The 17,682-nt window shown below is 40.5% G+C and overlaps 50 non-coding genes across 50 annotated transcripts; all 50 read left to right on the top strand.

Annotated features, from left to right (window-relative positions):
- Window positions 1–116: 116 nt before the first annotated feature.
- On the top strand, window positions 117–228 carry trnal-caa (transfer RNA leucine (anticodon CAA)). Its single transcript has 2 exons — window positions 117–154; window positions 183–228. It is a non-coding gene; the product is annotated as a tRNA-Leu (tRNA).
- A 118-nt stretch (window positions 229–346) lies between these two features.
- trnal-caa (transfer RNA leucine (anticodon CAA)) lies at window positions 347–458 on the top strand. Its single transcript has 2 exons — window positions 347–384; window positions 413–458. It is a non-coding gene; the product is annotated as a tRNA-Leu (tRNA).
- A 118-nt stretch (window positions 459–576) lies between these two features.
- On the top strand, window positions 577–688 carry trnal-caa (transfer RNA leucine (anticodon CAA)). The gene is made up of 2 exons: window positions 577–614; window positions 643–688. It is a non-coding gene; the product is annotated as a tRNA-Leu (tRNA).
- A 118-nt stretch (window positions 689–806) lies between these two features.
- Window positions 807–918, top strand: trnal-caa (transfer RNA leucine (anticodon CAA)). Its single transcript has 2 exons — window positions 807–844; window positions 873–918. It is a non-coding gene; the product is annotated as a tRNA-Leu (tRNA).
- A 118-nt stretch (window positions 919–1,036) lies between these two features.
- On the top strand, window positions 1,037–1,148 carry trnal-caa (transfer RNA leucine (anticodon CAA)). The gene is made up of 2 exons: window positions 1,037–1,074; window positions 1,103–1,148. It is a non-coding gene; the product is annotated as a tRNA-Leu (tRNA).
- A 1,037-nt stretch (window positions 1,149–2,185) lies between these two features.
- Window positions 2,186–2,297, top strand: trnal-caa (transfer RNA leucine (anticodon CAA)). Its single transcript has 2 exons — window positions 2,186–2,223; window positions 2,252–2,297. It is a non-coding gene; the product is annotated as a tRNA-Leu (tRNA).
- Window positions 2,298–2,415: 118 nt separating this feature from the next.
- trnal-caa (transfer RNA leucine (anticodon CAA)) lies at window positions 2,416–2,527 on the top strand. Its single transcript has 2 exons — window positions 2,416–2,453; window positions 2,482–2,527. It is a non-coding gene; the product is annotated as a tRNA-Leu (tRNA).
- Window positions 2,528–2,645: 118 nt separating this feature from the next.
- trnal-caa (transfer RNA leucine (anticodon CAA)) lies at window positions 2,646–2,757 on the top strand. Its single transcript has 2 exons — window positions 2,646–2,683; window positions 2,712–2,757. It is a non-coding gene; the product is annotated as a tRNA-Leu (tRNA).
- Window positions 2,758–2,875: 118 nt separating this feature from the next.
- trnal-caa (transfer RNA leucine (anticodon CAA)) lies at window positions 2,876–2,987 on the top strand. The gene is made up of 2 exons: window positions 2,876–2,913; window positions 2,942–2,987. It is a non-coding gene; the product is annotated as a tRNA-Leu (tRNA).
- Window positions 2,988–3,105: 118 nt separating this feature from the next.
- trnal-caa (transfer RNA leucine (anticodon CAA)) lies at window positions 3,106–3,217 on the top strand. The gene is made up of 2 exons: window positions 3,106–3,143; window positions 3,172–3,217. It is a non-coding gene; the product is annotated as a tRNA-Leu (tRNA).
- Window positions 3,218–3,335: 118 nt separating this feature from the next.
- Window positions 3,336–3,447, top strand: trnal-caa (transfer RNA leucine (anticodon CAA)). Its single transcript has 2 exons — window positions 3,336–3,373; window positions 3,402–3,447. It is a non-coding gene; the product is annotated as a tRNA-Leu (tRNA).
- A 576-nt stretch (window positions 3,448–4,023) lies between these two features.
- Window positions 4,024–4,135, top strand: trnal-caa (transfer RNA leucine (anticodon CAA)). The gene is made up of 2 exons: window positions 4,024–4,061; window positions 4,090–4,135. It is a non-coding gene; the product is annotated as a tRNA-Leu (tRNA).
- A 127-nt stretch (window positions 4,136–4,262) lies between these two features.
- trnal-caa (transfer RNA leucine (anticodon CAA)) lies at window positions 4,263–4,374 on the top strand. Its single transcript has 2 exons — window positions 4,263–4,300; window positions 4,329–4,374. It is a non-coding gene; the product is annotated as a tRNA-Leu (tRNA).
- Window positions 4,375–4,492: 118 nt separating this feature from the next.
- On the top strand, window positions 4,493–4,604 carry trnal-caa (transfer RNA leucine (anticodon CAA)). The gene is made up of 2 exons: window positions 4,493–4,530; window positions 4,559–4,604. It is a non-coding gene; the product is annotated as a tRNA-Leu (tRNA).
- A 118-nt stretch (window positions 4,605–4,722) lies between these two features.
- trnal-caa (transfer RNA leucine (anticodon CAA)) lies at window positions 4,723–4,834 on the top strand. Its single transcript has 2 exons — window positions 4,723–4,760; window positions 4,789–4,834. It is a non-coding gene; the product is annotated as a tRNA-Leu (tRNA).
- A 348-nt stretch (window positions 4,835–5,182) lies between these two features.
- Window positions 5,183–5,294, top strand: trnal-caa (transfer RNA leucine (anticodon CAA)). Its single transcript has 2 exons — window positions 5,183–5,220; window positions 5,249–5,294. It is a non-coding gene; the product is annotated as a tRNA-Leu (tRNA).
- Window positions 5,295–5,412: 118 nt separating this feature from the next.
- Window positions 5,413–5,524, top strand: trnal-caa (transfer RNA leucine (anticodon CAA)). The gene is made up of 2 exons: window positions 5,413–5,450; window positions 5,479–5,524. It is a non-coding gene; the product is annotated as a tRNA-Leu (tRNA).
- A 1,037-nt stretch (window positions 5,525–6,561) lies between these two features.
- trnal-caa (transfer RNA leucine (anticodon CAA)) lies at window positions 6,562–6,673 on the top strand. The gene is made up of 2 exons: window positions 6,562–6,599; window positions 6,628–6,673. It is a non-coding gene; the product is annotated as a tRNA-Leu (tRNA).
- A 118-nt stretch (window positions 6,674–6,791) lies between these two features.
- Window positions 6,792–6,903, top strand: trnal-caa (transfer RNA leucine (anticodon CAA)). The gene is made up of 2 exons: window positions 6,792–6,829; window positions 6,858–6,903. It is a non-coding gene; the product is annotated as a tRNA-Leu (tRNA).
- A 118-nt stretch (window positions 6,904–7,021) lies between these two features.
- On the top strand, window positions 7,022–7,133 carry trnal-caa (transfer RNA leucine (anticodon CAA)). Its single transcript has 2 exons — window positions 7,022–7,059; window positions 7,088–7,133. It is a non-coding gene; the product is annotated as a tRNA-Leu (tRNA).
- Window positions 7,134–7,251: 118 nt separating this feature from the next.
- On the top strand, window positions 7,252–7,363 carry trnal-caa (transfer RNA leucine (anticodon CAA)). Its single transcript has 2 exons — window positions 7,252–7,289; window positions 7,318–7,363. It is a non-coding gene; the product is annotated as a tRNA-Leu (tRNA).
- Window positions 7,364–7,481: 118 nt separating this feature from the next.
- On the top strand, window positions 7,482–7,593 carry trnal-caa (transfer RNA leucine (anticodon CAA)). The gene is made up of 2 exons: window positions 7,482–7,519; window positions 7,548–7,593. It is a non-coding gene; the product is annotated as a tRNA-Leu (tRNA).
- A 118-nt stretch (window positions 7,594–7,711) lies between these two features.
- On the top strand, window positions 7,712–7,823 carry trnal-caa (transfer RNA leucine (anticodon CAA)). Its single transcript has 2 exons — window positions 7,712–7,749; window positions 7,778–7,823. It is a non-coding gene; the product is annotated as a tRNA-Leu (tRNA).
- Window positions 7,824–8,170: 347 nt separating this feature from the next.
- Window positions 8,171–8,282, top strand: trnal-caa (transfer RNA leucine (anticodon CAA)). Its single transcript has 2 exons — window positions 8,171–8,208; window positions 8,237–8,282. It is a non-coding gene; the product is annotated as a tRNA-Leu (tRNA).
- Window positions 8,283–8,400: 118 nt separating this feature from the next.
- trnal-caa (transfer RNA leucine (anticodon CAA)) lies at window positions 8,401–8,512 on the top strand. The gene is made up of 2 exons: window positions 8,401–8,438; window positions 8,467–8,512. It is a non-coding gene; the product is annotated as a tRNA-Leu (tRNA).
- A 118-nt stretch (window positions 8,513–8,630) lies between these two features.
- trnal-caa (transfer RNA leucine (anticodon CAA)) lies at window positions 8,631–8,742 on the top strand. The gene is made up of 2 exons: window positions 8,631–8,668; window positions 8,697–8,742. It is a non-coding gene; the product is annotated as a tRNA-Leu (tRNA).
- Window positions 8,743–8,860: 118 nt separating this feature from the next.
- On the top strand, window positions 8,861–8,972 carry trnal-caa (transfer RNA leucine (anticodon CAA)). The gene is made up of 2 exons: window positions 8,861–8,898; window positions 8,927–8,972. It is a non-coding gene; the product is annotated as a tRNA-Leu (tRNA).
- Window positions 8,973–9,090: 118 nt separating this feature from the next.
- On the top strand, window positions 9,091–9,202 carry trnal-caa (transfer RNA leucine (anticodon CAA)). Its single transcript has 2 exons — window positions 9,091–9,128; window positions 9,157–9,202. It is a non-coding gene; the product is annotated as a tRNA-Leu (tRNA).
- Window positions 9,203–10,239: 1,037 nt separating this feature from the next.
- trnal-caa (transfer RNA leucine (anticodon CAA)) lies at window positions 10,240–10,351 on the top strand. Its single transcript has 2 exons — window positions 10,240–10,277; window positions 10,306–10,351. It is a non-coding gene; the product is annotated as a tRNA-Leu (tRNA).
- A 118-nt stretch (window positions 10,352–10,469) lies between these two features.
- Window positions 10,470–10,581, top strand: trnal-caa (transfer RNA leucine (anticodon CAA)). Its single transcript has 2 exons — window positions 10,470–10,507; window positions 10,536–10,581. It is a non-coding gene; the product is annotated as a tRNA-Leu (tRNA).
- A 118-nt stretch (window positions 10,582–10,699) lies between these two features.
- On the top strand, window positions 10,700–10,811 carry trnal-caa (transfer RNA leucine (anticodon CAA)). The gene is made up of 2 exons: window positions 10,700–10,737; window positions 10,766–10,811. It is a non-coding gene; the product is annotated as a tRNA-Leu (tRNA).
- A 118-nt stretch (window positions 10,812–10,929) lies between these two features.
- Window positions 10,930–11,041, top strand: trnal-caa (transfer RNA leucine (anticodon CAA)). The gene is made up of 2 exons: window positions 10,930–10,967; window positions 10,996–11,041. It is a non-coding gene; the product is annotated as a tRNA-Leu (tRNA).
- Window positions 11,042–11,159: 118 nt separating this feature from the next.
- On the top strand, window positions 11,160–11,271 carry trnal-caa (transfer RNA leucine (anticodon CAA)). Its single transcript has 2 exons — window positions 11,160–11,197; window positions 11,226–11,271. It is a non-coding gene; the product is annotated as a tRNA-Leu (tRNA).
- A 118-nt stretch (window positions 11,272–11,389) lies between these two features.
- trnal-caa (transfer RNA leucine (anticodon CAA)) lies at window positions 11,390–11,501 on the top strand. The gene is made up of 2 exons: window positions 11,390–11,427; window positions 11,456–11,501. It is a non-coding gene; the product is annotated as a tRNA-Leu (tRNA).
- Window positions 11,502–12,077: 576 nt separating this feature from the next.
- Window positions 12,078–12,189, top strand: trnal-caa (transfer RNA leucine (anticodon CAA)). The gene is made up of 2 exons: window positions 12,078–12,115; window positions 12,144–12,189. It is a non-coding gene; the product is annotated as a tRNA-Leu (tRNA).
- Window positions 12,190–12,316: 127 nt separating this feature from the next.
- Window positions 12,317–12,428, top strand: trnal-caa (transfer RNA leucine (anticodon CAA)). The gene is made up of 2 exons: window positions 12,317–12,354; window positions 12,383–12,428. It is a non-coding gene; the product is annotated as a tRNA-Leu (tRNA).
- Window positions 12,429–12,546: 118 nt separating this feature from the next.
- trnal-caa (transfer RNA leucine (anticodon CAA)) lies at window positions 12,547–12,658 on the top strand. Its single transcript has 2 exons — window positions 12,547–12,584; window positions 12,613–12,658. It is a non-coding gene; the product is annotated as a tRNA-Leu (tRNA).
- Window positions 12,659–12,776: 118 nt separating this feature from the next.
- Window positions 12,777–12,888, top strand: trnal-caa (transfer RNA leucine (anticodon CAA)). The gene is made up of 2 exons: window positions 12,777–12,814; window positions 12,843–12,888. It is a non-coding gene; the product is annotated as a tRNA-Leu (tRNA).
- Window positions 12,889–13,236: 348 nt separating this feature from the next.
- Window positions 13,237–13,348, top strand: trnal-caa (transfer RNA leucine (anticodon CAA)). The gene is made up of 2 exons: window positions 13,237–13,274; window positions 13,303–13,348. It is a non-coding gene; the product is annotated as a tRNA-Leu (tRNA).
- A 118-nt stretch (window positions 13,349–13,466) lies between these two features.
- Window positions 13,467–13,578, top strand: trnal-caa (transfer RNA leucine (anticodon CAA)). The gene is made up of 2 exons: window positions 13,467–13,504; window positions 13,533–13,578. It is a non-coding gene; the product is annotated as a tRNA-Leu (tRNA).
- Window positions 13,579–14,615: 1,037 nt separating this feature from the next.
- Window positions 14,616–14,727, top strand: trnal-caa (transfer RNA leucine (anticodon CAA)). The gene is made up of 2 exons: window positions 14,616–14,653; window positions 14,682–14,727. It is a non-coding gene; the product is annotated as a tRNA-Leu (tRNA).
- A 118-nt stretch (window positions 14,728–14,845) lies between these two features.
- Window positions 14,846–14,957, top strand: trnal-caa (transfer RNA leucine (anticodon CAA)). The gene is made up of 2 exons: window positions 14,846–14,883; window positions 14,912–14,957. It is a non-coding gene; the product is annotated as a tRNA-Leu (tRNA).
- A 118-nt stretch (window positions 14,958–15,075) lies between these two features.
- trnal-caa (transfer RNA leucine (anticodon CAA)) lies at window positions 15,076–15,187 on the top strand. Its single transcript has 2 exons — window positions 15,076–15,113; window positions 15,142–15,187. It is a non-coding gene; the product is annotated as a tRNA-Leu (tRNA).
- A 118-nt stretch (window positions 15,188–15,305) lies between these two features.
- Window positions 15,306–15,417, top strand: trnal-caa (transfer RNA leucine (anticodon CAA)). The gene is made up of 2 exons: window positions 15,306–15,343; window positions 15,372–15,417. It is a non-coding gene; the product is annotated as a tRNA-Leu (tRNA).
- Window positions 15,418–15,535: 118 nt separating this feature from the next.
- Window positions 15,536–15,647, top strand: trnal-caa (transfer RNA leucine (anticodon CAA)). Its single transcript has 2 exons — window positions 15,536–15,573; window positions 15,602–15,647. It is a non-coding gene; the product is annotated as a tRNA-Leu (tRNA).
- Window positions 15,648–15,765: 118 nt separating this feature from the next.
- On the top strand, window positions 15,766–15,877 carry trnal-caa (transfer RNA leucine (anticodon CAA)). The gene is made up of 2 exons: window positions 15,766–15,803; window positions 15,832–15,877. It is a non-coding gene; the product is annotated as a tRNA-Leu (tRNA).
- Window positions 15,878–16,224: 347 nt separating this feature from the next.
- trnal-caa (transfer RNA leucine (anticodon CAA)) lies at window positions 16,225–16,336 on the top strand. Its single transcript has 2 exons — window positions 16,225–16,262; window positions 16,291–16,336. It is a non-coding gene; the product is annotated as a tRNA-Leu (tRNA).
- A 118-nt stretch (window positions 16,337–16,454) lies between these two features.
- trnal-caa (transfer RNA leucine (anticodon CAA)) lies at window positions 16,455–16,566 on the top strand. Its single transcript has 2 exons — window positions 16,455–16,492; window positions 16,521–16,566. It is a non-coding gene; the product is annotated as a tRNA-Leu (tRNA).
- A 118-nt stretch (window positions 16,567–16,684) lies between these two features.
- trnal-caa (transfer RNA leucine (anticodon CAA)) lies at window positions 16,685–16,796 on the top strand. The gene is made up of 2 exons: window positions 16,685–16,722; window positions 16,751–16,796. It is a non-coding gene; the product is annotated as a tRNA-Leu (tRNA).
- A 118-nt stretch (window positions 16,797–16,914) lies between these two features.
- Window positions 16,915–17,026, top strand: trnal-caa (transfer RNA leucine (anticodon CAA)). The gene is made up of 2 exons: window positions 16,915–16,952; window positions 16,981–17,026. It is a non-coding gene; the product is annotated as a tRNA-Leu (tRNA).
- The last annotated feature ends 656 nt before the right edge of the window (window positions 17,027–17,682 follow it).

Genomic DNA, 17,682 nt, shown 5'->3' with positions numbered 1-17,682 from the left:
TAGCTTTTAAAATGAACACTTGAATTAACGTGAAGGTAATGAATCTTATATTGCCATTTGAGTTTTTACCATCATGTATAATGAAAAGACTGAGCTTCAGAAAAGCAGCTGTGACTGTCAGAATGGCCGAGTGGTCTAAGGCGCCAGACTCAAGGTGCTTCAACCTTCTCAAATGTTGAGGATTCTGGTCTCCGAATGGAGGCGTGGGTTCAAATCCCACTTCTGACAAGTAGCTTTTGTAATGAAAACTTGAAATAATGTGATGGTAATATATCTTATATTATCTTTTGAGTTTTTACCATCATGGACAATCAAAAGACTGAGCATCAGAAAACCAGTTTTGACTGTCAGAATGGCCGAGTGGTCTAAGGCGCCAGACTCAAGGTGCTTCAACCTTCTCAAATGTTGAGGATTCTGGTCTCCGAATGGAGGCGTGGGTTCAAATCCCACTTCTGACAACTAGCTTTTATAATGAAAACTTGAATTAATGTGAAGGTAACATATCTTATATTATCTTTTGAAATTTTACCATCATGGACTATGAAAAGACTGAGCATCAGAAAAGCAGCTGTGTCTGTCAGAATGGCCGAGTGGTCTAAGGCGCCAGACTCAAGGTGCTTCAACCTTCTCAAATGTTGAGGATTCTGGTTTCCGAATGGAGGCGTGGGTTCAAATCCCACTTCTGACATGTAGCTTTTGTAATGAAAACTTGAAAAAATGTGATGTTAATATATCTTATATTATCGTTTGAGTTTTTACCATCATGGACAATCCAAAGACTGAGCATCAGAAATGCAGCTGTGACTGTCAGAATGGCCGAGTGGTCTAAGGCGCCAGACTCAAGGTTCTTCAACCTTCTCAAATGTTGAGGATTCTGGTCTCCGAATGGAGGCGTGGGTTCAAATCCCACTTCTGACAACTAGCTTTTAAAATGAACACTTGAATTAACGTGAAGGTAATGAATCTTATATTGCCATTTGAATTTTTACCATCATGTATAATGAAAAGACTGAGCTTCAGAAAAGCAGCTGTGACTGTCAGAATGGCCGAGTGGTCTAAGGCGCCAGACTCAAGCTGCTTCAACCTTCTCAAATGTTGAGGATTCTGGTCTCCGAATGGAGGCGTGGGTTCAAATCCCACTTCTGACAAGTAGCTTTTGTAATGAAAACTTGAAATAATGTGATGGTAATATATCTTATATTATCTTTTGAGTTTTTACCATCATGGACAATCAAAAGACTGAGCATCAGAAAAGCAGCTGTGTCTGTCAGAATGGCCGAGTGGTCTAAGGCGCCAGACTCAAGGTTCTTCAACCTTCTCAAATGTTGAGGATTCTGGTCTCCGAATGAAGGCGTGGGTTCAAATCCCACTTCTGACAACTAGCTTTTAAAATGAACACTTGAATTAACGTGAAGGTAATGAATCTTATATTCCTTTTTGAGTTTTTACCATCATGAATAATGAAAAGACTGAGCATCAGAACGCTAGTTGTGGCTGTCAGAATGGCCGAGTGGTTTAAGGCGCCAGACTCAAGGTCTTTCAACCTTTCAAATGTTGAGGATTCAGGTCTCCGAATGGAGGCGTGGGTTCAAATCCCACTTCTGACATGTAGCTTTTGTAATGAAAACTTGAAATAATGTGATGGTAATATATCTTATATTATCTTTTGAGTTTTTACCATCATGGACAATCAAAAGACTGAGAATCAGAAAAGCAGCCGTGACTGTCAGAATGGCCGAGTTGTCTAAGGCGCCAGACTCAAGGTTCTTCAACCTTCTCAAATGTTGAGGATTCTGGTCTCCGAATGGAGGCGTGGGTTCAAATCCCACTTCTGACAAGTAGCTTTTATAATGAAAACTTGAAATAATGTGACGGTAATATATCTTATATTATCTTTTGAGTTTTTACCATCATGGACAATCAAAAGACTGAGCATCAGAAAAGCAGCCGTGACTGTCAGAATGGCCGAGTTGTCTAAGGCGCCAGACTCAAGGTTCTTCAACCTTCTCAAATGTTGAGGATTCTGGTCTCCGAATGGAGGCGTGGGTTCAAATCCCACTTCTGACAAGTAGCTTTTATAATGAAAACTTGAAATAATGTGATGGTAATATATCTTATATTATCTTTTGAGTTTTTACCATCATGGACAATCAAAAGACTGAGCATCAGAAAACCAGCTGTGGCTGTTAGAATGGCCGAGTGGTCTAAGGCGCCAGACTCAAGGTTCTTCAACCTTCTCAAATGTTGAGGATTCTGGTCTCCGAATGGAGGCGTGGGTTCAAATCCCACTTCTGACAAGTAGCTTTTGTAATGAAAACTTGAAATAATGTGATGGTAATATATCTTATATTATCTTTTGAGTTTTTACCATCATGGACAATCAAAAGACTGAGAATCAGAAAACCAGTTGTGGCTGTCAGAATGGCCGAGTGGTCTAAGGCGCCAGACTCAAGATGCTTCAACCTTCTCAAGTGTTGAGGATTCTGGTCTCCGAATGGAGGCGTGGGTTCAAATCCCACTTCTGACAAGTAGCTTTTATAATGAAAACTTGAAATAATGTGATGGTAATATATCTTATATTGTCTTTTGAGTTTTTACCATCATGGACAATAAAAAGACTGAGCATCAGTAAAGCAGTTGTGACAGTCAGAATGGCCGAGTGGTCTAAGGCGCCAGACTCAAGGCGCTTCAACCTTCTCAAATGTTGAGGATTCTGGTCTCCGAATGGAGGCGTGGGTTCAAATCCCACTTCTGACAAGTAGCTTTTATAATGAAAACTTGAAATAATGTGATGGTAATATATATTATATTATCTTTTGAGTTTTTACCAACATGGACAATCAAAAGACTGAGCATCAGAAAACCAGCTGTGGCTGTCAGAATGGCCGAGTGGTCTAAGGCGCCAGACTCAAGGTGCTTCAACCTTCTCAAATGTTGAGGATTCTGGTCTCCGAATGGAGGCGTGGGTTCAAATCCCACTTCTGACAAGTAGCTTTTGTAATGAAAACTTGAAATAATGTGATGTTAATATATCTTATATTATCGTTTGAGTTTTTACCATCATGAACAATCAAAAGACTGAGCATCAGAAAAGCAGCTGTGACTGTCAGAATGGCCGAGTGGTCTAAGGCGCCAGACTCAAGGTGCTTCAACCTTCTCAAATGTTGAGGATTCTGGTCTCCGAATGGAGGCGTGGGTTCAAATCCCACTTCTGACAAGTAGCTTTTGTAATGAAAACTTGAAATAATGTGATGGTAATATATCTTATATTGTCTTTTGAGTTTTTACCATCATGGACAATCAAAAGACTGAGCATCAGAAAAGCAGTTGTGACAGTCAGAATGGCCGAGTGGTCAAAGGCGCCAGACTCAAGGTGCTTCAACCTTTTCAAATGTTGAGGATTCTGGTCTCCGAATGGAGGCGTGGGTTCAAATCCCACTTCTGACAACTAGCTTTTAAAATGAACACTTGAATTAACGTGAAGGTAATGAATCTTATATTCCTTTTTTAGTTTTTACCATCACGAATAATGAAAAGACTGAGCATCAGAACGCTAGTTGTGGCTGTCAGAATGGCCGAGTGGTCTAAGGCGCCAGACTCAAGGTGCTTCAACCTTCTCAAATGTTGAGGATTCTGGTCTCCGAATGGAGGCGTGGGTTCATATCCCACTTCTGACAACTAGCTTTTATAATGAAAACTTGAATTAATGTGAAGGTAATATATCTTATATTATCTTTTGAGTTTTTACCATCATGGACAATGAAAAGACTGAGCATCAGAAAGCTAGTTGTGAGTGTCAGAATGGCCGAGTAGTCTAAGGCGCCAGACTCAAGGTGCTTCAACCTTCTCAAATGTAGAGGATTCTGGTCTCCGAATGGAGGCGTGGGTTCAAATACCACTTCTGACAAGTAGCTTTTATAATGAAAACTTGAAATAATGTGATGGTAATATATCATATTATCTTTTGAGTTTTTACCATCATGGACAATCAAAAGACTGAGCATCAGAAAACCAGTTTTTACTGTCAGAATGGCCGAGTGGTCTAAGGCGCCAGACTCAAGGTGCTTCAACCTTCTCAAATGTTGAGGATTCTGGTCTCCGAATGGAGGCGTGGGTTCAAATCCCACTTCTGACAAGTAGATTTTATAATGAAAATAATGAATACTTGAAATAATGTGACGGTAATATATCTTATATTATCTTTTGAGTTTTTACCATCATGGACAATCAAAAGACTGAGCATCAGAAAAGCAGTTGTGACAGTCAGAATGGCCGAGTGGTCTAAGGCGCCAGACTCAAGGTGCTTCAACCTTCCCAAATGTTGAGGATTCTGGTCTCCGAATGGAGGCGTGGGTTCAAATCCCACTTCTGACAAGTAGCTTTTGTAATGAAAACTTGAAATAATGTGATGGTAATATATCTTATATTATCTTTTGAGTTTTTACCATCATGGACAATCAAAAGACTGAGCATCAGAAAAGCAGTTCTGACAGTTAGAATGGCCGAGTGGTCTAAGGCGCCAGACTCAAGGCGCTTCAACCTTCTCAAATGTTGAGGATTCTGGTCTCCGAATGGAGGCGTGGGTTCAAATCCCACTTCTGACAAGTAGCTTTTATAATGAAAACTTGAAATAATGTGACCGTAATATATCTTATATTATCTTTTGAGTTTTTACCATCATGGACAATCAAAAGACTGAGCATCAGAAAAGCAGTTGTGACAGTCAGAATGGCCGAGTGGTCTAAGGCGCCAGACTCAAGGTGCTTTAACCTTCCCAAATGTTGAGGATTCTGGTCTCCGAATGGAGGCGTGGGTTCAAATCCCACTTCTGACAAGTAGCTTTTGTAATGAAAACTTGAAATAATGTGATGGTAATATATCTTATATTATCTTTTGAGTTATTACCATCATGGACAATCAAAAGACTGAGCATCAGAAAAGCAGTTGTGACAGTCAGAATGGCCGAGTGGTCTAAGGCGCCAGACTCAAGGTGCTTCAACCTTCCCAATTGTTGAGGATTCTGGTCTCCGAATGGAGGCGTGGTTTCAAATCCCACTTCTGACATGTAGCTTTTATAATGAAAACTTGAAATAATGTGACGGTAATATATCTTATATTATCTTTTGAGTTTTTACCATCATGGACAATCAAAAGACTGAGCATCAGAAAACCAGTCGTGGCTGTCAGAATGGCCGAGTGGTCTAAGGCGCCAGACTCAAGGTGCTTCAACCTTCTCAAATGTTGAGGATTCTGGTTTCCGAATGGAGGCGTGGGTTCAAATCCCACTTCTGACATGTAGCTTTTGTAATGAACACTTGAATTAACGTGAAGGTAATGAATCTTATATTGCCATTTGAATTTTTACCATCATGTATAATGAAAAGACTGAGCTTCAGAAAAGCAGCTGTGACTGTCAGAATGGCCGAGTGGTCTAAGGCGCCAGACTCAAGCTGCTTCAACCTTCTCAAATGTTGAGGATTCTGGTCTCCGAATGGAGGCGTGGGTTCAAATCCCACTTCTGACAAGTAGCTTTTGTAATGAAAACTTGAAATAATGTGATGGTAATATATCTTATATTATCTTTTGAGTTTTTACCATCATGGACAATCAAAAGACTGAGCATCAGAAAAGCAGCTGCGTCTGTCAGAATGGCCGAGTGGTCTAAGGCGCCAGACTCAAGGTTCTTCAACCTTCTCAAATGTTGAGGATTCTGGTCTCCGAATGAAGGCGTGGGTTCAAATCCCACTTCTGACAACTAGCTTTTAAAATGAACACTTGAATTAACGTGAAGGTAATGAATCTTATATTCCTTTTTGAGTTTTTACCATCATGAATAATGAAAAGACTGAGCATCAGAACGCTAGTTGTGGCTGTCAGAATGGCCGAGTGGTCTAAGGCGCCAGACTCAAGGTCTTTCAACCTTTCAAATGTTGAGGATTCAGGTCTCCGAATGGAGGCGCGGGTTCAAATCCCACTTCTGACATGTAGCTTTTGTAATGAAAACTTGAAATAATGTGATGGTAATATATCTTATATTATCTTTTGAGTTTTTACCATCATGGACAATCAAAAGACTGAGCATCAGAAAAGCAGCCGTGACTGTCAGAATGGCCGAGTTGTCTAAGGCGCCAGACTCAAGGTTCTTCAACCTTCTCAAATGTTGAGGATTCTGGTCTCCGAATGGAGGCGTGGGTTCAAATCCCACTTCTGACAAGTAGCTTTTATAATGAAAACTTGAAATAATGTGACGGTAATATATCTTATATTATCTTTTGAGTTTTTACCATCATGGACAATCAAAAGACTGAGCATCAGAAAAGCAGCCGTGACTGTCAGAATGGCCGAGTTGTCTAAGGCGCCAGACTCAAGGTTCTTCAACCTTCTCAAATGTTGAGGATTCTGGTCTCCGAATGGAGGCGTGGGTTCAAATCCCACTTCTGACAAGTAACTTTTATAATGAAAACTTGAAATAATGTGATGGTAATATATCTTATATTATCTTTTGAGTTTTTACCATCATGGACAATCAAAAGACTGAGCATCAGAAAACCAGCTGTGGCTGTCAGAATGGCCGAGTGGTCTAAGGCGCCAGACTCAAGGTGCTTCAACCTTCTCAAATGTTGAGGATTCTGGTCTCCAAATGGAGGCGTGGGTTCAAATCCCACTTCTGACAAGTAGCTTTTGTAATGAAAACTTGAAATAATGTGATGGTAATATATCTTATATTATCTTTTGAGTTTTTACCATCATGGACAATCAAAAGACTGAGAATCAGAAAACCAGTTGTAGCTGTCAGAATGGCCGAGTGGTCTAAGGCGCCAGACTCAAGGTGCTTCAACCTTCTCAAGTGTTGAGGATTCTGGTTTCCGAATGGAGGCGTGGGTTCAAATCCCACTTCTGACAAGTAGCTTTTATAATGAAAACTTGAAATAATGTGATGGTAATATATCTTATATTGTCTTTTGAGTTTTTACCATCATGGACAATCAAAAGACTGAGCATCAGAAAAGCAGTTGTGACAGTCAGAATGGCCGAGTGGTCTAAGGCGCCAGACTCAAGGCGCTTCAACCTTCTCAAACGTTGAGGATTCTGGTCTCCGAATGGAGGCGTGGGTTCAAATCCCACTTCTGACAAGTAGCTTTTATAATGAAAACTTGAAATAATGTGACGGTAATATATCTTATATTATCTTTTGAGTTTTTACCATCATGGACAATAAAAAGACTGAGCATCAGAAAAGCAGTTGTGACAGTCAGAATGGCCGAGTGGTCTAAGGCGCCAGACTCAAGGTGCTTCAACCTTCCCAAATGTTGAGGATTCTGGTCTCCGAATGGAGGCGTGGGTTCAAATCCCACTTCTGACATGTAGCTTTTGTAATGAAAACTTGAAATAATGTGATGGTAATATATCTTATATTATCTTTTGCGTTTTTACCATCATGGACAATGAAAAGACTGAGCATAAGAAAACCAGTTGTGGCTGTCAGAATGGCCGAGTGGTCTAAGGCGCCAGACTCAAGGTGCTTCAACCTTCTCAAATGTTGAGGATTCTGGTCTCCGAATGGAGGCGTGGGTTCAAATCCCACTTCTGACAAGTAGCTTTTGTAATGAAAACTTGAAAAAATGTGATGGTAATATATCTTATATTATCTTTTGAGTTTTTACCATCATGGACAATCAAAAGACTGAGCATCAGAAAAGCAGCTGTGTCTGTCAGAATGGCCGAGTGGTCTAAGGCGCCAGACTCAAGGTGCTTCAACCTTCTCAAATGTTGAGGATTCTGGTCTCTGAATGGAGGCGTGGGTTCAAATCCCACTTCTGACATGTAGCTTTTGTAATGAAAACTTGAAATAATGTGATGGTAATATATCTTATATTATCTTTTGAGTTTTTACCATCATGGACAATCAAAGACTGAGCATCAGAAAAGCAGCCGTGACTGTCAGAATGGCCGAGTTGTCTAAGGCGCCAGACTCAAGGTTCTTCAACCTTCTCAAATGTTGAGGATTCTGGTCTCCGAATGGAGGCGTGGGTTCAAATCCCCCTTCTGACAACTAGCTTTTAAAATGAACACTTGAATTAACGTGAAGGTAATGAATCTTATATTGCCATTTGAGTTTTTACCATCATGTATAATGAAAAGACTGAGCTTCAGAAAAGCAGCTGTGACTGTCAGAATGGCCGAGTGGTCTAAGGCGCCAGACTCAAGGTGCTTCAACCTTCTCAAATGTTGAGGATTCTGGTCTCCGAATGGAGGCGTGGGTTCAAATCCCACTTCTGACAAGTAGCTTTTGTAATGAAAACTTGAAATAATGTGATGGTAATATATCTTATATTATCTTTTGAGTTTTTACCATCATGGACAATCAAAAGACTGAGCATCAGAAAACCAGTTTTGACTGTCAGAATGGCCGAGTGGTCTAAGGCGCCAGACTCAAGGTGCTTCAACCTTCTCAAATGTTGAGGATTCTGGTCTCCGAATGGAGGCGTGGGTTCAAATCCCACTTCTGACAACTAGCTTTTATAATGAAAACTTGAATTAATGTGAAGGTAACATATCTTATATTATCTTTTGAAATTTTACCATCATGGACTATGAAAAGACTGAGCATCAGAAAAGCAGCTGTGTCTGTCAGAATGGCCGAGTGGTCTAAGGCGCCAGACTCAAGGTGCTTCAACCTTCTCAAATGTTGAGGATTCTGGTTTCCGAATGGAGGCGTGGGTTCAAATCCCACTTCTGACATGTAGCTTTTGTAATGAAAACTTGAAAAAATGTGATGTTAATATATCTTATATTATCGTTTGAGTTTTTACCATCATGGACAATCCAAAGACTGAGCATCAGAAATGCAGCTGTGACTGTCAGAATGGCCGAGTGGTCTAAGGCGCCAGACTCAAGGTTCTTCAACCTTCTCAAATGTTGAGGATTCTGGTCTCCGAATGGAGGCGTGGGTTCAAATCCCACTTCTGACAACTAGCTTTTAAAATGAACACTTGAATTAACGTGAAGGTAATGAATCTTATATTGCCATTTGAATTTTTACCATCATGTATAATGAAAAGACTGAGCTTCAGAAAAGCAGCTGTGACTGTCAGAATGGCCGAGTGGTCTAAGGCGCCAGACTCAAGCTGCTTCAACCTTCTCAAATGTTGAGGATTCTGGTCTCCGAATGGAGGCGTGGGTTCAAATCCCACTTCTGACAAGTAGCTTTTGTAATGAAAACTTGAAATAATGTGATGGTAATATATCTTATATTATCTTTTGAGTTTTTACCATCATGGACAATCAAAAGACTGAGCATCAGAAAAGCAGCTGTGTCTGTCAGAATGGCCGAGTGGTCTAAGGCGCCAGACTCAAGGTTCTTCAACCTTCTCAAATGTTGAGGATTCTGGTCTCCGAATGAAGGCGTGGGTTCAAATCCCACTTCTGACAACTAGCTTTTAAAATGAACACTTGAATTAACGTGAAGGTAATGAATCTTATATTCCTTTTTGAGTTTTTACCATCATGAATAATGAAAAGACTGAGCATCAGAACGCTAGTTGTGGCTGTCAGAATGGCCGAGTGGTTTAAGGCGCCAGACTCAAGGTCTTTCAACCTTTCAAATGTTGAGGATTCAGGTCTCCGAATGGAGGCGTGGGTTCAAATCCCACTTCTGACATGTAGCTTTTGTAATGAAAACTTGAAATAATGTGATGGTAATATATCTTATATTATCTTTTGAGTTTTTACCATCATGGACAATCAAAAGACTGAGAATCAGAAAAGCAGCCGTGACTGTCAGAATGGCCGAGTTGTCTAAGGCGCCAGACTCAAGGTTCTTCAACCTTCTCAAATGTTGAGGATTCTGGTCTCCGAATGGAGGCGTGGGTTCAAATCCCACTTCTGACAAGTAGCTTTTATAATGAAAACTTGAAATAATGTGACGGTAATATATCTTATATTATCTTTTGAGTTTTTACCATCATGGACAATCAAAAGACTGAGCATCAGAAAAGCAGCCGTGACTGTCAGAATGGCCGAGTTGTCTAAGGCGCCAGACTCAAGGTTCTTCAACCTTCTCAAATGTTGAGGATTCTGGTCTCCGAATGGAGGCGTGGGTTCAAATCCCACTTCTGACAAGTAGCTTTTATAATGAAAACTTGAAATAATGTGATGGTAATATATCTTATATTATCTTTTGAGTTTTTACCATCATGGACAATCAAAAGACTGAGCATCAGAAAACCAGCTGTGGCTGTTAGAATGGCCGAGTGGTCTAAGGCGCCAGACTCAAGGTTCTTCAACCTTCTCAAATGTTGAGGATTCTGGTCTCCGAATGGAGGCGTGGGTTCAAATCCCACTTCTGACAAGTAGCTTTTGTAATGAAAACTTGAAATAATGTGATGGTAATATATCTTATATTATCTTTTGAGTTTTTACCATCATGGACAATCAAAAGACTGAGAATCAGAAAACCAGTTGTGGCTGTCAGAATGGCCGAGTGGTCTAAGGCGCCAGACTCAAGATGCTTCAACCTTCTCAAGTGTTGAGGATTCTGGTCTCCGAATGGAGGCGTGGGTTCAAATCCCACTTCTGACAAGTAGCTTTTATAATGAAAACTTGAAATAATGTGATGGTAATATATCTTATATTGTCTTTTGAGTTTTTACCATCATGGACAATAAAAAGACTGAGCATCAGTAAAGCAGTTGTGACAGTCAGAATGGCCGAGTGGTCTAAGGCGCCAGACTCAAGGCGCTTCAACCTTCTCAAATGTTGAGGATTCTGGTCTCCGAATGGAGGCGTGGGTTCAAATCCCACTTCTGACAAGTAGCTTTTATAATGAAAACTTGAAATAATGTGATGGTAATATATATTATATTATCTTTTGAGTTTTTACCAACATGGACAATCAAAAGACTGAGCATCAGAAAACCAGCTGTGGCTGTCAGAATGGCCGAGTGGTCTAAGGCGCCAGACTCAAGGTGCTTCAACCTTCTCAAATGTTGAGGATTCTGGTCTCCGAATGGAGGCGTGGGTTCAAATCCCACTTCTGACAAGTAGCTTTTGTAATGAAAACTTGAAATAATGTGATGTTAATATATCTTATATTATCGTTTGAGTTTTTACCATCATGAACAATCAAAAGACTGAGCATCAGAAAAGCAGCTGTGACTGTCAGAATGGCCGAGTGGTCTAAGGCGCCAGACTCAAGGTGCTTCAACCTTCTCAAATGTTGAGGATTCTGGTCTCCGAATGGAGGCGTGGGTTCAAATCCCACTTCTGACAAGTAGCTTTTGTAATGAAAACTTGAAATAATGTGATGGTAATATATCTTATATTGTCTTTTGAGTTTTTACCATCATGGACAATCAAAAGACTGAGCATCAGAAAAGCAGTTGTGACAGTCAGAATGGCCGAGTGGTCAAAGGCGCCAGACTCAAGGTGCTTCAACCTTTTCAAATGTTGAGGATTCTGGTCTCCGAATGGAGGCGTGGGTTCAAATCCCACTTCTGACAACTAGCTTTTAAAATGAACACTTGAATTAACGTGAAGGTAATGAATCTTATATTCCTTTTTTAGTTTTTACCATCACGAATAATGACAAGACTGAGCATCAGAACGCTAGTTGTGGCTGTCAGAATGGCCGAGTGGTCTAAGGCGCCAGACTCAAGGTGCTTCAACCTTCTCAAATGTTGAGGATTCTGGTCTCCGAATGGAGGCGTGGGTTCATATCCCACTTCTGACAACTAGCTTTTATAATGAAAACTTGAATTAATGTGAAGGTAATATATCTTATATTATCTTTTGAGTTTTTACCATCATGGACAATGAAAAGACTGAGCATCAGAAAGCTAGTTGTGAGTGTCAGAATGGCCGAGTAGTCTAAGGCGCCAGACTCAAGGTGCTTCAACCTTCTCAAATGTAGAGGATTCTGGTCTCCGAATGGAGGCGTGGGTTCAAATACCACTTCTGACAAGTAGCTTTTATAATGAAAACTTGAAATAATGTGATGGTAATATATCATATTATCTTTTGAGTTTTTACCATCATGGACAATCAAAAGACTGAGCATCAGAAAACCAGTTTTTACTGTCAGAATGGCCGAGTGGTCTAAGGCGCCAGACTCAAGGTGCTTCAACCTTCTCAAATGTTGAGGATTCTGGTCTCCGAATGGAGGCGTGGGTTCAAATCCCACTTCTGACAAGTAGATTTTATAATGAAAATAATGAATACTTGAAATAATGTGACGGTAATATATCTTATATTATCTTTTGAGTTTTTACCATCATGGACAATCAAAAGACTGAGCATCAGAAAAGCAGTTGTGACAGTCAGAATGGCCGAGTGGTCTAAGGCGCCAGACTCAAGGTGCTTCAACCTTCCCAAATGTTGAGGATTCTGGTCTCCGAATGGAGGCGTGGGTTCAAATCCCACTTCTGACAAGTAGCTTTTGTAATGAAAACTTGAAATAATGTGATGGTAATATATCTTATATTATCTTTTGAGTTTTTACCATCATGGACAATCAAAAGACTGAGCATCAGAAAAGCAGTTCTGACAGTTAGAATGGCCGAGTGGTCTAAGGCGCCAGACTCAAGGCGCTTCAACCTTCTCAAATGTTGAGGATTCTGGTCTCCGAATGGAGGCGTGGGTTCAAATCCCACTTCTGACAAGTAGCTTTTATAATGAAAACTTGAAATAATGTGACCGTAATATATCTTATATTATCTTTTGAGTTTTTACCATCATGGACAATCAAAAGACTGAGCATCAGAAAAGCAGTTGTGACAGTCAGAATGGCCAAGTGGTCTAAGGCGCCAGACTCAAGGTGCTTTAACCTTCCCAAATGTTGAGGATTCTGGTCTCCGAATGGAGGCGTGGGTTCAAATCCCACTTCTGACAAGTAGCTTTTGTAATGAAAACTTGAAATAATGTGATGGTAATATATCTTATATTATCTTTTGAGTTATTACCATCATGGACAATCAAAAGACTGAGCATCAGAAAAGCAGTTGTGACAGTCAGAATGGCCGAGTGGTCTAAGGCGCCAGACTCAAGGTGCTTCAACCTTCCCAAATGTTGAGGATTCTGGTCTCCGAATGGAGGCGTGGTTTCAAATCCCACTTCTGACATGTAGCTTTTATAATGAAAACTTGAAATAATGTGACGGTAATATATCTTATATTATCTTTTGAGTTTTTACCATCATGGACAATCAAAAGACTGAGCATCAGAAAACCAGTCGTGGCTGTCAGAATGGCCGAGTGGTCTAAGGCGCCAGACTCAAGGTGCTTCAACCTTCTCAAATGTTGAGGATTCTGGTTTCCGAATGGAGGCGTGGGTTCAAATCCCACTTCTGACATGTAGCTTTTGTAATGAACACTTGAATTAACGTGAAGGTAATGAATCTTATATTGCCATTTGAATTTTTACCATCATGTATAATGAAAAGACTGAGCTTCAGAAAAGCAGCTGTGACTGTCAGAATGGCCGAGTGGTCTAAGGCGCCAGACTCAAGCTGCTTCAACCTTCTCAAATGTTGAGGATTCTGGTCTCCGAATGGAGGCGTGGGTTCAAATCCCACTTCTGACAAGTAGCTTTTGTAATGAAAACTTGAAATAATGTGATGGTAATATATCTTATATTATCTTTTGAGTTTTTACCATCATGGACAATCAAAAGACTGAGCATCAGAAAAGCAGCTGCGTCTGTCAGAATGGCCGAGTGGTCTAAGGCGCCAGACTCAAGGTTCTTCAACCTTCTCAAATGTTGAGGATTCTGGTCTCCGAATGAAGGCGTGGGTTCAAATCCCACTTCTGACAACTAGCTTTTAAAATGAACACTTGAATTAACGTGAAGGTAATGAATCTTATATTCCTTTTTGAGTTTTTACCATCATGAATAATGAAAAGACTGAGCATCAGAACGCTAGTTGTGGCTGTCAGAATGGCCGAGTGGTCTAAGGCGCCAGACTCAAGGTCTTTCAACCTTTCAAATGTTGAGGATTCAGGTCTCCGAATGGAGGCGCGGGTTCAAATCCCACTTCTGACATGTAGCTTTTGTAATGAAAACTTGAAATAATGTGATGGTAATATATCTTATATTATCTTTTGAGTTTTTACCATCATGGACAATCAAAAGACTGAGCATCAGAAAAGCAGCCGTGACTGTCAGAATGGCCGAGTTGTCTAAGGCGCCAGACTCAAGGTTCTTCAACCTTCTCAAATGTTGAGGATTCTGGTCTCCGAATGGAGGCGTGGGTTCAAATCCCACTTCTGACAAGTAGCTTTTATAATGAAAACTTGAAATAATGTGACGGTAATATATCTTATATTATCTTTTGAGTTTTTACCATCATGGACAATCAAAAGACTGAGCATCAGAAAAGCAGCCGTGACTGTCAGAATGGCCGAGTTGTCTAAGGCGCCAGACTCAAGGTTCTTCAACCTTCTCAAATGTTGAGGATTCTGGTCTCCGAATGGAGGCGTGGGTTCAAATCCCACTTCTGACAAGTAACTTTTATAATGAAAACTTGAAATAATGTGATGGTAATATATCTTATATTATCTTTTGAGTTTTTACCATCATGGACAATCAAAAGACTGAGCATCAGAAAACCAGCTGTGGCTGTCAGAATGGCCGAGTGGTCTAAGGCGCCAGACTCAAGGTGCTTCAACCTTCTCAAATGTTGAGGATTCTGGTCTCCAAATGGAGGCGTGGGTTCAAATCCCACTTCTGACAAGTAGCTTTTGTAATGAAAACTTGAAATAATGTGATGGTAATATATCTTATATTATCTTTTGAGTTTTTACCATCATGGACAATCAAAAGACTGAGAATCAGAAAACCAGTTGTAGCTGTCAGAATGGCCGAGTGGTCTAAGGCGCCAGACTCAAGGTGCTTCAACCTTCTCAAGTGTTGAGGATTCTGGTTTCCGAATGGAGGCGTGGGTTCAAATCCCACTTCTGACAAGTAGCTTTTATAATGAAAACTTGAAATAATGTGATGGTAATATATCTTATATTGTCTTTTGAGTTTTTACCATCATGGACAATCAAAAGACTGAGCATCAGAAAAGCAGTTGTGACAGTCAGAATGGCCGAGTGGTCTAAGGCGCCAGACTCAAGGCGCTTCAACCTTCTCAAACGTTGAGGATTCTGGTCTCCGAATGGAGGCGTGGGTTCAAATCCCACTTCTGACAAGTAGCTTTTATAATGAAAACTTGAAATAATGTGACGGTAATATATCTTATATTATCTTTTGAGTTTTTACCATCATGGACAATAAAAAGACTGAGCATCAGAAAAGCAGTTGTGACAGTCAGAATGGCCGAGTGGTCTAAGGCGCCAGACTCAAGGTGCTTCAACCTTCCCAAATGTTGAGGATTCTGGTCTCCGAATGGAGGCGTGGGTTCAAATCCCACTTCTGACATGTAGCTTTTGTAATGAAAACTTGAAATAATGTGATGGTAATATATCTTATATTATCTTTTGCGTTTTTACCATCATGGACAATGAAAAGACTGAGCATAAGAAAACCAGTTGTGGCTGTCAGAATGGCCGAGTGGTCTAAGGCGCCAGACTCAAGGTGCTTCAACCTTCTCAAATGTTGAGGATTCTGGTCTCCGAATGGAGGCGTGGGTTCAAATCCCACTTCTGACAAGTAGCTTTTGTAATGAAAACTTGAAAAAATGTGATGGTAATATATCTTATATTATCTTTTGAGTTTTTACCATCATGGACAATCAAAAGACTGAGCATCAGAAAAGCAGCTGTGTCTGTCAGAATGGCCGAGTGGTCTAAGGCGCCAGACTCAAGGTGCTTCAACCTTCTCAAATGTTGAGGATTCTGGTCTCTGAATGGAGGCGTGGGTTCAAATCCCACTTCTGACATGTAGCTTTTGTAATGAAAACTTGAAATAATGTGATGGTAATATATCTTATATTATCTTTTGAGTTTTTACCATCATGGACAATCAAAGACTGAGCATCAGAAAAGCAGCCGTGACTGTCAGAATGGCCGAGTTGTCTAAGGCGCCAGACTCAAGGTTCTTCAACCTTCTCAAATGTTGAGGATTCTGGTCTCCGAATGGAGGCGTGGGTTCAAATCCCCCTTCTGACAACTAGCTTTTAAAATGAACACTTGAATTAACGTGAAGGTAATGAATCTTATATTGCCATTTGAGTTTTTACCATCATGTATAATGAAAAGACTGAGCTTCAGAAAAGCAGCTGTGACTGTCAGAATGGCCGAGTGGTCTAAGGCGCCAGACTCAAGGTGCTTCAACCTTCTCAAATGTTGAGGATTCTGGTCTCCGAATGGAGGCGTGGGTTCAAATCCCACTTCTGACAAGTAGCTTTTGTAATGAAAACTTGAAATAATGTGATGGTAATATATCTTATATTATCTTTTGAGTTTTTACCATCATGGACAATCAAAAGACTGAGCATCAGAAAACCAGTTTTGACTGTCAGAATGGCCGAGTGGTCTAAGGCGCCAGACTCAAGGTGCTTCAACCTTCTCAAATGTTGAGGATTCTGGTCTCCGAATGGAGGCGTGGGTTCAAATCCCACTTCTGACAACTAGCTTTTATAATGAAAACTTGAATTAATGTGAAGGTAACATATCTTATATTATCTTTTGAAATTTTACCATCATGGACTATGAAAAGACTGAGCATCAGAAAAGCAGCTGTGTCTGTCAGAATGGCCGAGTGGTCTAAGGCGCCAGACTCAAGGTGCTTCAACCTTCTCAAATGTTGAGGATTCTGGTTTCCGAATGGAGGCGTGGGTTCAAATCCCACTTCTGACATGTAGCTTTTGTAATGAAAACTTGAAAAAATGTGATGTTAATATATCTTATATTATCGTTTGAGTTTTTACCATCATGGACAATCCAAAGACTGAGCATCAGAAATGCAGCTGTGACTGTCAGAATGGCCGAGTGGTCTAAGGCGCCAGACTCAAGGTTCTTCAACCTTCTCAAATGTTGAGGATTCTGGTCTCCGAATGGAGGCGTGGGTTCAAATCCCACTTCTGACAACTAGCTTTTAAAATGAACACTTGAATTAACGTGAAGGTAATGAATCTTATATTGCCATTTGAATTTTTACCATCATGTATAATGAAAAGACTGAGCTTCAGAAAAGCAGCTGTGACTGTCAGAATGGCCGAGTGGTCTAAGGCGCCAGACTCAAGCTGCTTCAACCTTCTCAAATGTTGAGGATTCTGGTCTCCGAATGGAGGCGTGTGTTCAAATCCCACTTCTGACAAGTAGCTTTTGTAATGAAAACTTGAAATAATGTGATGGTAATATATCTTATATTATCTTTTGAGTTTTTACCATCATGGACAATCAAAAGACTGAGCATCAGAAAAGCAGCTGTGTCTGTCAGAATGGCCGAGTGGTCTAAGGCGCCAGACTCAAGGTTCTTCAACCTTCTCAAATGTTGAGGATTCTGGTCTCCGAATGAAGGCGTGGGTTCAAATCCCACTTCTGACAACTAGCTTTTAAAATGAACACTTGAATTAACGTGAAGGTAATGAATCTTATATTCCTTTTTGAGTTTTTACCATCATGAATAATGAAAAGACTGAGCATCAGAACGCTAGTTGTGGCTGTCAGAATGGCCGAGTGGTTTAAGGCGCCAGACTCAAGGTCTTTCAACCTTTCAAATGTTGAGGATTCAGGTCTCCGA

Source organism: Pseudorasbora parva, chromosome 15 (assembly GCF_024679245.1).
Source record: "Pseudorasbora parva isolate DD20220531a chromosome 15, ASM2467924v1, whole genome shotgun sequence".
Taxonomy (NCBI): Eukaryota; Metazoa; Chordata; class Actinopteri; order Cypriniformes; family Gobionidae; genus Pseudorasbora; species Pseudorasbora parva.
This window is presented reverse-complemented; position numbering and strand designations above follow the sequence as displayed.